This window comes from Oncorhynchus tshawytscha, unplaced genomic scaffold (assembly GCF_018296145.1).
Source record: "Oncorhynchus tshawytscha isolate Ot180627B unplaced genomic scaffold, Otsh_v2.0 Un_contig_4912_pilon_pilon, whole genome shotgun sequence".
In the NCBI taxonomy this organism is placed as follows: domain Eukaryota; kingdom Metazoa; phylum Chordata; class Actinopteri; order Salmoniformes; family Salmonidae; genus Oncorhynchus; species Oncorhynchus tshawytscha.
The window spans coordinates 6,794-21,367 of record NW_024609043.1 but is presented as its reverse complement, the minus strand read 5'-3'; the positions used below and the strand labels follow the sequence as shown (position 1 = coordinate 21,367).

The window sequence follows — 14,574 nt, the reverse complement described above, 5'->3', positions numbered from 1 at the left end:
GAGGGCCAAAGTAGTGGAATAATGATGACGTTTTAATGGGTGTAGGGTTAGTTTGTTTTTCACAAAGTGTAGTGAGTTCTTACTACAGAATAGTAGTCTGATGCACAGCCAATACACTAAGTGGCAGCATGCACCAATAACAGTTTGCGGACCGCCATAACACTAACGAAGAAGAAGACCACTTCCTTCACAGCTCAGCTCGGCTCTGCTCGGTGAAGCGGAATTAGTATACATCCACTGACTACTGTGGAGGTTGCATTGTTGTAAATGCTTCATGGCCCCTGCAGATTTTGGATTAAACATACATCAGCTTTTACTGGTTCCCTGCACGGATAGCGCTGCTGTAATCAGTCTGCTATTTTATAGGCGTCCATTACTACACTTACTGGGTCTCAGACAATTAACTATCTGGACTCTTGAAGAGGACGTTGTTCCAACAGACTCTCGGGTTGAGGTAGACTTTAATCATGATACACAGGCATAAGGATTGTTGGTGAATAGGGTGTTGGACGTTTTCTTGACTCTAAAAGAACCAGTAAAATCTTATCCAGGATCTTTCTGAAGTATGATTACTTTAGATTAATCGAGTTTTGATATTTAAAAGGACGTTTGATTGCTTTGGTCTAGCTGTGACAAAGTAACTGTAGTGTAAACTAGCTACAAATTAACTGTCACTTTTTTTATTTGAAGAAAGAATAGCTTCCACGATGAATCGGGTAAGTTTGGTTTACTTTTATTAACAGTATTCCTACTGTGGTGTATAACATGTCGAGGCCTAGTTTTAACAATAGTTGATCTTCCATATCTCTTCGCTCCATTTGAACAACTGGACAAAATAAACAATGGTGGTAATAAACACGTGGGATATTTTGTCCTTCAGCAAAGTAGCCTACTAGCCTAAAGCACACAGATTGATACAAGGCAATGCGCAACAAGCAGGTAAAGTCAGAACCATGGAGAAATAATGAGGGCAAAGCTACATCTTGCAGCACCGGGGTAAAGTCACCGGGAAGCCAAGGCAGAAAAAGAGCCATATTACAACCTATGTTTGATCCATAACCTGTTAGTTCATATGCCTTGACACAACCGAGACAAGAAGGTGGCTGAATAAATTCAAATACACCTTTTGTTCAATCATAAAACCGGAGAGGAACATCAGTCCAGTTGAGTTCACAAAACATGTTGGATGTGAAACGGCTAGCAAGTTAGCGGGGTGCGCAAATAGCGTTTCAATCCGTGAAGTCGCTCGCTTTGAGACCTTGAAGTAGTGGTTCCCTTTGCTCTGCAAGGGCCGCGGCTTTGTGGAGCGATGGGCACACAGACAACAGTCGTGGGTGACTGTTTGTGTGCAGAGAGGGTCCCCGGTTCGAGCCTGGGTATGCGCGAGGCGACTGACTAAAGCTATACTATTACACATGTAACAAACAGTTACACGACCTACAGAATGGTCAAGCAAATTTTCCAACGTTTTCAGAATACTAAACAACTATTGATTTAGAGTTACCGCAGGTCAAAAAAACAGGCGCTGCCTCCAATATTCAAGCACCATTTCAACTTCAACATCCTCTAATCACCTATGCTTTGTCTACTACAGTGACAACTAAAATATACCAAAAACCAGGGGCACAATTTTCACTGGGGATGGAGTGAACATGTCCCCACCACATTCTGAAATTGAAATTTTGTCCCCCAGAGTTTTATCATTGTACTGTGATACTAAATGAGGAGGCTGTGTGCTTTAGGACCACGTGGACCCTCCGGCTGTTAATCGTACTGTGTAATCATTATGTCCACCCACTTCTGAAACCAAAGATGCGCCCCTGCCAAAACATGATTGAGTCCGATCAACCTAAGCTTAATATGATGCATCTATTCATGTGCATGCAAGTAGAAAAAAACCATGTTGACTCACCCAACTGGTAGAGAAATGCAAATGCCATCTTCCTCTGTCAATAAGTACACACTTTTAGTTTTTTCTGTCCTCTGTGACCTGGCTAAGGTGCTTGCGCACACTAGCCTTGTAAACCTCTATTCATGGGCAACGGTACTGAGGCCAGCTAGTTAATAGCCCCTTTTCAAATTATTACTCTTTTGAGAAGTAACTGTGAGATGCTCATCTCACTACACTGTCCCCTCCCCAAATGTTTCTTTTATTGTTTTAGATTCCATTATATTCCTGTCGTGAGTGTTCCGTATTTTCTGCGCCTACTTCGCTAAAAGTCTTGCAAATAAAACAGCACTATTGCTTCCATAAAGTGACCATTGGACTTAAAATGTTTGACAGCATTTGTAGGTGCAACAGTTTATCAAATGTATAATGTATCACTTTCAAGTGCACATTTATGTCCACTAAGAACCATTGACTACCTTTTTGTATTATTTCTGCAAATGCCAACTTCGTTTCAGCCAAATCTCAGAGTTCTAACCTGGTCAGCATCTCTGTTGCTTGGCAACAATGGTGGCAGGGTGGAAATCTCTCCTCTGGAACAGGGTAGATGTTACTGTCTTTGCAAGGGGGATAGTGGAGGCCATCTCTGTCACTCCCCTTAGTGATGTGGTCACCCTCTCCCTGTTGGGCATGCAGGTCATTGGTCCACATATGAATGATGATATGGCTTAGGGAGCCAAGCTGGGCCACAGTAGCTCTGTCTGTTGTGGGGCACCATAACTTTGACAGAATTTTATTTGGGAAAAGTTGATTCTCTAATATAAGCTTGCCATTTGATTGATGGGAGTAATTACAAGCCATGAGATGGGGATGGAGGGGGTCAGCTGGGTTGGTGCATTGTTTGGTTGGATTGGTTTGTATGTTCTGATTCAGCTGTTGTCCTGGTCCAAGGTGTTTGTGGAACTCTTTGTAGAGTGGATAGTGGTGGCTGAGAAATACCTGCCTTGGCTCATGTAGCTCCTTCTACAGGTCCTGCATGTGGCCAGTGTTGACTGTACTGGACAGCTCCTCTCTAAGTCTGCAGGCTTCCATCCTGAGAGTCTGGTTGTCCTCCTCAACATTGTTCATTGCACACTGCTGCTCCCGGATCTTCTCCCTATGCTGACGCACCAGGCTGATCATCTCCTCTATAAGATGCTGTGGTGCAGGTGTCACGTGTGAGAGGCATGCTCAGGGCTGTGTCTGCTGCAGGTGATGGAGGGAGAGGGACACTGGGGACTACATACTGGGGCACAGAAGGAGTGGAGGCTGTTGTGGGTAGTGACAGTGGAGATGTTGTAGGTAGTGACAGTGACAGTGGAGATGTTGTAAGTGCAGCAAGAGGTTTTTTTAGTCGAAGTAGTAGACCCAATCAATCAGAAATATTTGGTCTCGCCTCCTGAGTGGGGCAGCGGTCTAAGGTACTGCATCGCAGTGCTAGAGGCATCGCTACAGAACCGGGTTCAATCCCTGGTGCGGCTGGCTTACGGGTGAAGCGAGCAGTGTGTCAAGAAGCAGTGCTGCTTGGCAGGATTGTATTTCGGGAGGGACACATGGCTCTCGACCTTCGCCTCTCCCGAGGCCATACTGGAATTGCAGCGATGGGACAAGACTGTTAATTACCAATTGGAAATCATGAAATGGAGGGTAATAAAAATAAATATATATTTGGTCTAATTATATTCTATGTACAATACTTCCTCTGGTCACCAGGACAGAGCTAGCCCACATACCTCCACCCTGCCAGAGTCCCCGGGTTGCAACTCTCCCGGTAGCGCCTTACTGCAGGGGGTCTGAAGAGGGTGTCTTCATTGCTGATCGACTGCAGGAAAACACCAGGGCAGAGTGGATCTTCGAGAGGTGACACAAGGAGGGAGATGGAGATTTGATTTCATCAAGTAAGAACAATGTTCTATGTGGATTAGACTACATTCTGCTTCTGAAACTTCTGTTAATTGATTGATAAACATTATACACTCCTTGCCAGTTTATTAGGTACACCCATCTTGTACCGGATCGGAGCTGCCCTTTTTCTCCAGAACAGCCTTAATTCTTCGGGCATTGATTCTACAAAGCGCCAGAATTTTTCCAGAGGGATGTTGATCCATGCTGACGCGATGGCATTACGCAGTTGCTGCAGATTGGACAGTGTCACATTCATGCTGCCAACAGCCCGTTCCATCTCATCCCAAAGTTACTCTATTGGGTTTGGTCAGCAACTATGTTCAGATTGGCTGTGGCGTTAAATCGTTGCTCAGTTGGTATCAGGGTACCTAACATGTGCCAGGAAGACATTCCCCACACCAGTACACCGCCGCCAGGCTGGATGGGTCCATGGGCTCATGCTTTGCACACCAAATCCCGACTGCCATCAGCATGACGCAACAAAAACCGGGATTTGGTCGGACCAGGTAATGTTTTCCAATCCTCAATTGTCCAGTGTTGATCGCGTGCCCTCTGGAGCCGTTTCTTATTTTTAGTTAATAGAGTGGAACCCGGTGTGGTCCTCTGCTGTAATAGCCCACCCGTGACGAGGATCGACTAGTTATGCGTTCCGTGATTCTGTTCTGTACACCACTGTTGTACTGCGCTGTTATTTTTTTGTGGCCCGCCTGTTAGCTGGCATGATTCTTGCCATTCTCCTTCAACTTCTCTTATCAACGAGCCGTTTTCACCCACAGGACTGCCGCTGACATTGTCTTTTGTTTGTCACTCGTTTTGCCTATTCTAACGTTTAATGAAAACAGTAACTGAATGTCTCTACCTGTCTGCCTGCTTTTGGTAGCAAGCCACAGCCACGTGACCCACTGTCTGTCGGTGTACCTAATAAACTGGTCACTGAGTGTACTGTATTTATTGATGATAATTATTTGTTTATGGACACATATTTCATAAACCTAGTTATTCAATGTCTTCGCTTTCACAGGGGACACACCTAAACGTGGTTATCTCGGTGGGAGGGGCTTATCTGCTCACCTTCAACCACATGTTGCTGACGAGGCAGAGAAGTGTCTCTCCAGATCAGAACACTTCAAGAAACACCAGCAGAGATGTATAGGGAAGAAACCTCAACACTGCTGCTCTGACTGTGGGAAGAATTTCACTAGCCGGAGTTGCTTCATTATTCACCAGCGGATTCACACCGGCGAGAGACCGTACTTCTGCTCTCAGTGTGGGAAGAGGCACATCTCTGCAGGGCGTCTTAAAGAACACCAAAGAATCCATACAGGAGAGAAAACCTTTACAGATGCCTACAGTGTGGGGAAGAGTTTTGCTCTATCTGGCACCTTAAAAACTCACCTGAGAATCCATACAGGAGAGAAACCCTACTGCTGCTCTCAGTGTGGGAGGAGTTTTACTGTATCTACCGCCTTAAAATCTCATCTGAGAGTCCATACAGGAGAGAAACCGTACTGCTGCTCTCAGTGTGGGAAGGGTTTTGCTGTATCTAGTGCCTTAAAATCGCATTTGATAATTCATACTGGCGAGAGGCCTTTACCCCTGCCTTCGTTGTGGGAAAAGCTTTGTTAGTGCAGGAAACCTAACTGTACACAAGCGGATACACACTGGAGAGAGGCCTTATAGCTGTGATCAGTGTGGAAAGAGCTTTGCTCTAGCTTCCGTTCTGACTTCACACCGGCACATACACACTGGAAAGAAACCTTATAGCTGTGAACAGTGTAGGAAGAGCTTTGCCGTAGCTTCCTCCCTGAGTAGACACCAGCGAACACACACTGGAGAGAAACCTTATGTTTGTCTTTTGTGGAAAGAGCTTTGCTCAGTTAGGGACAATGAAAAGTCACCAGAAAACAAAAACGTGCCGTATTTCATCTCCTCCTATATGGCACCGGTTCCAGATCCCTAAATAAACTATAAAAATAACTTCTAGTGAACAGGCATATCCATCTTCCATTGTTAAACAGTTGACTTAGTTTGATCACCATGGTAACCTGGAGCATAATATGCAGCTCTGATCCAGCATCAGGTCTCCCTGTGTCTATGTAATATCACACAATGGGATTTAAATGGATAAATGTTATCATAGAAGATGTCATAGTCAACCTGTGTGTGTGTGTGTGTGTGTGTGTGTGTGTGTGCTCATAAAACGAATCAATGATACATTGGATAATCGCCAAGGCAAGAACTGTGCATATTGTCTTGTAACACCGGTTAATGTAATAACTTTTAGATGTGTAATGTAATATCTTGTACCCCAGAAATTGAACGTAAAATCACAGAAAATAGATGCTGTGGTGGCAGCTGCAGAGACTTATTTGGCTATATGAGATTTGGCTTCAGAAGAGTTGCATGGTGTGTTGAAGGGTGATGTCCCGTCCTCCCAGGCTGTAGGGGTGGTGCAGGAGCAGATCGGGTCAAAGTAGTGGAATGGGGTAGTGGGTTTTTAATGTGTAGGTGGCAGCTGCTGAGAAGTAACTGGTTGTACAATATTTTACTGCAGGAGAGTTAATAGATATTTTGAGAAAGAAATATATATGAACTCAGCAAAAAGAAACGTTCCTCACACTGTCAACTGCGTTTATTTTCAGCAAACTTAACATGTAAATATTTGTATATTTGTATGAACATAAGATAAACAGAGACATAAACTGAACAAGTTCCACAGACATGTGACTAACAGAAATTGAATAATGTGTCCCTGAACAGAGTGGGGGTCAAAATGTATAGTCAGTATCTGGTATACCAGGTGCACTAAGTACTGCAGTGCATCTCCTCCTCCTCATGGACTGCACCAGATTTGCCAGTTCTTGCTGTGAGATGTTACCCCACTCTTCCACCAAGGCACCTGCAAGTTCCCGGACATTTCTGTTGGGAATGGTCCTAGGCCTCACCCTCCGATCCAACAGCTCCCAGACGTGCTCAATGGGATTGAGATCCGGGCTCTTCGCTGGCCATGGCAGAACTCTGACATTCCAGTCTTGCAGGAAATCACACACAGAACGAGCAATATGGCTGGTGGCATTGTCATGCTGGAGGGTCATGTCAGGATGAGCCTGCAGGAAGGGTACCACATGAGGGAGGAGGATGTCTTCCCTGTAAAGCACAGCGTTGAGATTGCCTGCAATGACATCAAGCTCAGTCTGATGATGCTGTAACACAATGCCCCAGACCATGAGAGACCCTCCACCTCCAAATCAATCCAGCTCCAGAGTACAGGCCTCGGTGTAACGCTCATAACTTCTACGATAAACGCGAATCCAACCATCACCTCTGGTGAGACAAAACCGCGATTCGTCAGTGAACAGCACTTTTGCCAGTCCTGTCTGGTCCAGTGACGGTGGGTTTGTGCCCGTAGGTGAAGTTGTTGCCGGTCATGTCTGGTGAGGACCTGCCTTACAACAGGCCTACAAGCCCTCAGTCCAGCCTCTCTCAGCCTATTGCGGACAGTCTGAGCACTGATGGCGGCATTGTGTGTTCCTGGTGTAACTCGGGCAGTTGTTGTTGCTATCCTGTACCTGTCCGGCAGGTGTGATGTTCAAATGTACCGATCCTGTACAGGTGTTACACGTGGTCTGCCACTGCGAGGACGATCAGCTGTCCGTCCTGTCTCCCTGTAGTCTTCGGTGTCTCACAGTACGGACATTGCAATTTATTGCCCTGGCCACATCTGCAGTCCTCATGCCTCCTTGCAGCATACCTAAGGCACATTCATGCAGGTGAGCAAGGGATCCTGGACATCTTTCTTTTGGTGTTTTTCAGAGTCAGTAGAAAGGACACTAATGAGAGGCCTATGTTTTCATAACTGTGACCTTAATTGCCTACCGTCTGTAAGCTGTAAGTGTCTTAACGACCGCTCCACAGGTGCATGTTGATTAATTGTTTATGGTTCATTGAAAAAGCATGGAAACAGTGTTTAAACCCTTTACAATGAAGATGTGAAATTATTTGGGTTTTTAAAATTATCTTTGAAAGACAGGGTCCTGAATAAGGGCCGTTTTCATTTTTTGCTGAGTGTTACAGTTGAAGTCAGAAGTTTACATACACCTTAGCCAAATGCATTTAAACTCAGTTTTCACAATTCCTGACATTTAATCATAGTAGAAATTCCCTGTCTTAGGTCAATAAGGATCACCACTTTATTTTAAGAATGTGAAATGTCAGAAAAATATTCCCAGTGGGTCATAAGTTTACATACTCTAAATTAGTATTTGGTAGCATTGCCTTTAAATTGTTTAACTTGGGTCAAACGTTTCGGGTAGCCTTCTACAAGCTTCCCACAATAAGTTGGGTGAATTTTGGCCCATTCCTCCTGACAGAGCTGGTGTAACTGAGTCAGGTTTGTAGACATCCTTGCTTGCACACACCTTTTCAGTTCTGCCCACAAATGTTCTATAGGATTGAGGTCAGGGCTTTGTAATGGCCACTCCAATACCTTGACTTTGTTGTCCTTAAGCCATTTTGCCACAACTTTGGAAGTATGCTTGGGGTCATTGTCCATTTGGAAGACCCATTTGCGACCAAGCTTTAACTTCCTGACTGATGTCTTGAGATGTTGCTTCAATATATCCACATAATTTTCCCATCCTCACCATGCCATCTATTTTTTGTGAAGTGCACCAGTACCTCGTGCAGCAAATCACCCCCCACAACATGATGCTGCCACCCCAAGCATAACGATGGTCATTATGGCCAAACAGTTCTATTTTTTGTTTCATCAGACCAGAGGACATTTCTCCAAAAGTACAATCTTTGTCCCCATGTGGTGCAGTTGCAAACCATAGTCTGGCTTTTTTATGGCAGTTTTGGAGCAGTGGCTTCTTCCTTGCTGAGCGGCCTTTCAGGTTGTCGATATAGGACTCATTTTACTGTGGATACAGATACTTTTGTGCCTGTTTCCTCCAGCATCTTCACAAGGTCCTTTGCTGTTGTTCTGGGATTGATTTGCACTTTTCGCATCAATGTACGTTAATCTCTAGGAGACAGAACGCGTCTCCTTCCTGAGCAAAAAGCAAAAGAGCCACTGAGTTTGAAGGTAGGCCTTGAAATACATCCACAGGTACACCTCCAATTGACTCAAATGTCAATTAGCCTATCAGAAGCTTTTAAAGCCATGACATTATTTTCTGGAATTTTCCAAGCTGATTAAAGGCACAGTCAACATAGTGTATGTAAACTTCTGACCCACTGAAATTGTGATGCAGTGAATTATAAGTGAAATAATCTGTCTGTAAACAATTGTTGGAAAAATGACTTGTCATGCACAAAGAGGCTTAACCGACTTGCCAAAACTATAGTTTGTTCACAAGAAATTTGTGGAGTGGTTATAAAAACGAGTTTTATTGACTCCAACCTAAGTGTATGTAAGTTTCCGACTTCAACTATATATAGCCATATATATTTATTATGAGATAGTGGTATATATATATATATATATTTATTATGAGATAGTATATATATATATATATATTTATTATGAGATATATTATGAGATAGTGGTATATATATATATATATTATATTATTAGTGGTTATGAGATAGTGGGTATATATATATATATATATATTTATTATGAGATAGTGGTATATATATATATATATATTTATTATGAGATAGTGGTATATATATATATATATATATTTATTATGAGATAGTGGTATATATATATATATATATTTATTATGAGATAGTGGTATATATATATATATATATTTATTATGAGATAGTGGTATATATATATATATAATTTTATTATGAGATAGTGGTATATATATATATATTTATTTATTATGAGATATGGTATATATATATATATTTATTTATTATGAGATAGTGGTATATATATATATATTTATATTTATTATATATATATATTTATTTTATTATGAGATAGTGGTATATAGGTGTCGGTTTGGTTGGTGGTGAAATTGTCTTTCTTTTTTATTTATGTAACATGATTGAAACACCCACTACTGCAGAGTAGGTGGCAGCATGCACAACCATGCAAATGCCATGACGCCGAAGAAGACCATTTCCGAATGCCTGACTTCTGTGGAGGAAGCACCGCCTTAAATACTGTATGGCGACCCGTCATTCAGGGCATGTGGGCAGAAAATAGATATATTTGTAAAAAAAATAAAATGTTGGCTGTTGTTTTTCCATTAATACATGTTTCATATCAGTTTGCAAACTATTTTTAAAAATGTATAAATAATTGAGTTAATAAAGCTGCATACAAATGTTTCTTTCTTAAGGCAGCTCCAAAATGCAGGTGTTTCAAGCCTCAGTGCTTTTCTGTGGTTGTGGGGCAGCCAGCGGAGAATACAGAACATAGGGGTTGGTAATGTTCTCTAGTTACGCTGTGTTGCACATTTTCTTAACATTTGTCATAATTAGCAATGAATTTGTATCCCCTCTGGTCGGCCTTCGACTGCATATTTTCTTCCAACCTGAAAACGTTGTGAAGCCAAGCCCATTTTCTGAATTTCATTATGCACCCAAAAGGTACGGAAATGGTGTCCATTGCTTGTATACCTCATATTTTGGCGAATGTAGTATGACAACCCGGGACTTTTTGGCATACTAACTATGACTAATAAGCACACTACATACTCAATTTACCTCACAAATAGTATGGTTAGTGTGGTTAGTATTAGAGGTCGACCGATTTAATTAGGGCCTATTTTCAAGTTTTCATAACAATCGGAAATCTGTACTTTTGGACACCGATTTTGTCATTTAAATATATATATTTTTTTTACACCTTTATTTAACTAGACAAGTCAGTTAAGAACACATTCTTATTTTCAATGACGGCTTAGGAATGGTGGGTTAACTGCCTCGTTCAGGGGCAGAACGACAGATTGGCACCTTGTCAGCTCGGGAACCAATCTTGCAACCTTACAGTTACCTAGTCCAACGCAATAATGACCTGCCTCTCATTGCACTCCACAAGGAGACTAACTGCCTGTTACGCGAATGCAGTAAGCCAAGGTAAGTTGCTAGCAGCTCTTCGTTGTGCGTCAAGCTTTGCGCTGTTTGACTTCAAGCCTGTCAACTCCCGACATGAGGCTGGTGTAACTGAAGTGAAATGGCTAGCTATTTAGCGCGCGCTAATAGCGCTTCAAACGTCACTCGCTCTGAGCCTGTGGTTGTTTCCCTTGCTCTGCATGGGTAACGCTGCATCGAATGTGGCTGTTGTCGTTGTGTTTCTGGTTCGAGCCCAGGGAGGAGCAATGAGAGGGACGGAAGCTATACCGTTACACTGGCAATACTAAAGTGCCTATAAGAACATCCAATAGTCAAGGTTAATGAAATACAAATGGTATAGAGGGAAATAGTCCTGTAATTCATATAACTACAACCTAAAACTTCTTACCTGGGAATATTGAAGACTCATGTTAAAAGAAACCACCAGCTTTCATATGTTCTGAGCAAGGAACTGAAACGTTAGCTTTCTTACATGGCACATATTGCACTTTTACGTTCTTCTCCAACACTTTGTTTTTAAATTGAACATGTTTCATTATTTATTTGAGGCTAAATTGATTTTATTGATGTATTATATTAAGTTAAAATAAGTGTTCATTCAGTATTGTTGTAATTGTCATTATTACAAATAAATAAATACAAATTGGCTGATTTTAATCGGCATCGGCTTTTTTGGTCCTCCAATAATCGGTATCGGTATCGAGGTTGAAAAATCATAATCGGTCGACCTCTCGTTAGTATGTGTATTCGAACACAGGTTAGGTCACAGAAAAATCTTTGGGGAGAGCTCGACTGGGAAAATACGGTTTGAACGGTCATCCAACTCGGAATTCCATTTAGTGAACTTGGGCCTCTAGAACTTTGACCTGAAAATCACTGACGTCATGATTCACCTTTGTTTTTCCCAGAGTTTTCAGTTGTCTTGAAAGCACCATAAATCCAAAGAATGCCAGACTTTGGTTACAAAATTTGCCCATAAGAAGGACCGTCGCACCACCTTCCTGTTCAAGTGAGCACAGGGCCACATGGTGAGTCCAAAAATGTCTTGTATGCTGCTGCATAAATGATGTAATATGCCAGGGAGATATGTATACTGTAGTTAAGTAGGTAATACTAAGTGTATGTTGTGTAGTAAGCTGTTAATGGCCCATGTGCCTCACCTTAATAATTTGGTACCTTTCCCCCTCATAACTTAGCCTACTGTTCTGACTTGGTGGTGTATGTTTAGCCTATAGCCTGTTTTCGATAAATTGAATATTGTAAGAGCTTTCATCGTCTGCTTACATACCCCCTTTATTTATCCTACAGTCTGACTTGGTGTACAGGGAGAATAGCCTACTGTAAGACCAGCCCATATTCTGAATTCTGTCACTGTACATTTCAAAAGTGCTGAACAAATAGTTATATTGACTGTTACTTTATATTGATTACTACTGCGTTGTTCATTGTCTTAATTGAAATTACGGATTGCCTCATCTGCTCATCGTTCCCTTATGTCCTAGTTTGTACATCTCAATTGTCAGTAGAAACCACATTTGTTTAAGCAAGTCAGCCATATCAGCTATGTTTTTTAAAGGCAGTAAATGAGGCTGAATGAACTGTAAGGCTGCCAGACAAGGCGCCGTTAATAGTAAGGGTAAAGATTCACTCCATGGTGCTGAAAAGATAGCTCTGCTGTTGGGACAGCTTTACGTAGGCCCTAATACTTTGTGGGCAATGTTTGTCACTGTTACAGTGCAATTAATGTATTGTTTAGTGTTCTGTTGTTGCTTTGCTGTCATGCATCCCCAAAAATGTTTGGGGTTTGCCCCACCAAGATTTACATGCTGAAATCGTCACTGGCTTTACTGGTTCACTGCACGGATAGCGTAGTGGTAATCAGTCTGTTATTTACGAGGCTACTCTTACTGGGCCTCAGCCAATAACAATATCTGGACTCTGGAAGAGAACGTTGTCAGAGAGGAAGAGGCAAAGAGGCCCAACTCGAGCCACCTAGCCATGGTCTAATTTGAAAGACAATAGCAAGGGATTTCACTCATCTCAAATCCGGCCTGCCACTTTACAGCAAACCACAGCCAGCCATAGACAGCAAGTTGTTTTTGTTGTTTCTATAAATACCTTACAATTGTTGTGATGTTAGTTGCAAATGTTAAAATAATGCAACCACACGTGGACAAAATGCAGTTGCAATCATTGAGGATGACACCAAAAATCTGACAATATAATTTAATGTTCAAATAGATTATTGATATATTGATTATAGCAAAAACAACCTACATTTTTTTTTACATTCATTTAACATACTATATATTTGAGACAATACAAACAGTTATTTTCTAGCAATAAATTAATCCCTAAACCGCATCACCCACTTGTAGAAAAGTGTTTGACTGTGTACAGTAGGTGGCGGTACAATTTAAACACCACAGAAGAAGTTGAAAAACATCAACAGGAAGTGCTTTGTTACCGTCCTCTTGCGTTTTTAAACCAAATAAAGACCCACAGGCTTTTGCTGGATCTTTTCGGGTGTAAAATTAGTCTACATGAAACGTTTATTTGTCCCCATTTTAAATCGAGTTTTGATAATTAATTAGGTGTGATCGAGCTTTTATTTGTTTGAACGCTACGACAAGGAAATTAACTGCAGTGTACACATTTACTGTCTTGTTTGTTATTTGAAACGTTGAAGAACGAATACAGTAGCTTCCACTATGGATCGGGTAAGTTTGTTTGACTTGTATTAACAGTATGCCTACTGTGGTGTATAACATGTCTAGGTCTTCATCTTTGACCTTTCAATAACCATGAGTTCGATTTTGAACAGCAGGACAAAAGAAACCACGGTGGTAATTTCAGCCAAGTAGCCTACTAGCTCATCGCACACAGATTGATGAAACAAGGCAATGCGCAACCAGCAGGTCAAGTCAGAACCAGGAGAAATAATTAGGCATCGCCTTCACCAATTATGTATATAAACACTGGATTGCTGATGCTATATATTGGCCATTGTGAGGCTTTGAAGCCACCGGTTAACTTCTTTGAGGTATTTTCTGACTTGTGTTTTCCCGCGTCTTTATGCGGAAGTAATACAACAATGATAGCTAGTGTCGAATAATGATATGGAGTTAATATTCGTCAAATTACTGAGCGTGTTCTCAACGCAAATAACTATCAGATTGTCCTTATTTAGCATATCAAGATCCTAATGTGGTCCACAGTCGGGCCTATCAAATCAAATTTTATGTCACATGCGGGAATACAACGGTTGTAGACTTTACAGTGAAATGCTTAACGTTACTTACAATAAGGAGACCAGATTTCTGAAATGAAAACCGGGGACATTTCCAGTTCGGCGGTCAATATATCATTAAAATATCCAATGTTATTATCTCTGAAATAAAAAAGGGGGACACTTCCGGGTTCATGTATTTTGTCTAACAGGCACACTGTGATAGAGAAAACAACTATACTACAGACGAGACAGAACTGTCTGATCTGAACAGCCCTTCAGTGGTCCTGCTAGTCTGGGTAGAATAAGAGCATAAGTGAACGTGAGCAAAATTGAAGAAAAAAACAGGCAATGGTATATGTGAAATACTTAACACAATAAAGAAATAAGACAATGACGTGATTGGTAACTACATAATATAATTTATACCAACCTAATCTGTATATTTCTCAGAAGAATGTATCATCTTTAA

At 41.6% G+C, this 14,574-nt stretch overlaps 1 long non-coding RNA gene across 1 annotated transcript; it reads left to right on the top strand.

Annotated features, from left to right (window-relative positions):
* The first annotated feature begins 475 nt into the window (after positions 1-475).
* On the top strand, positions 476-5,156 carry LOC121844143. The gene is made up of 3 exons (XR_006081882.1): positions 476-716; positions 3,641-3,825; positions 4,854-5,156. It is a non-coding gene; the product is annotated as an uncharacterized LOC121844143 (long non-coding RNA).
* Positions 5,157-14,574: the final 9,418 nt, after the last annotated feature.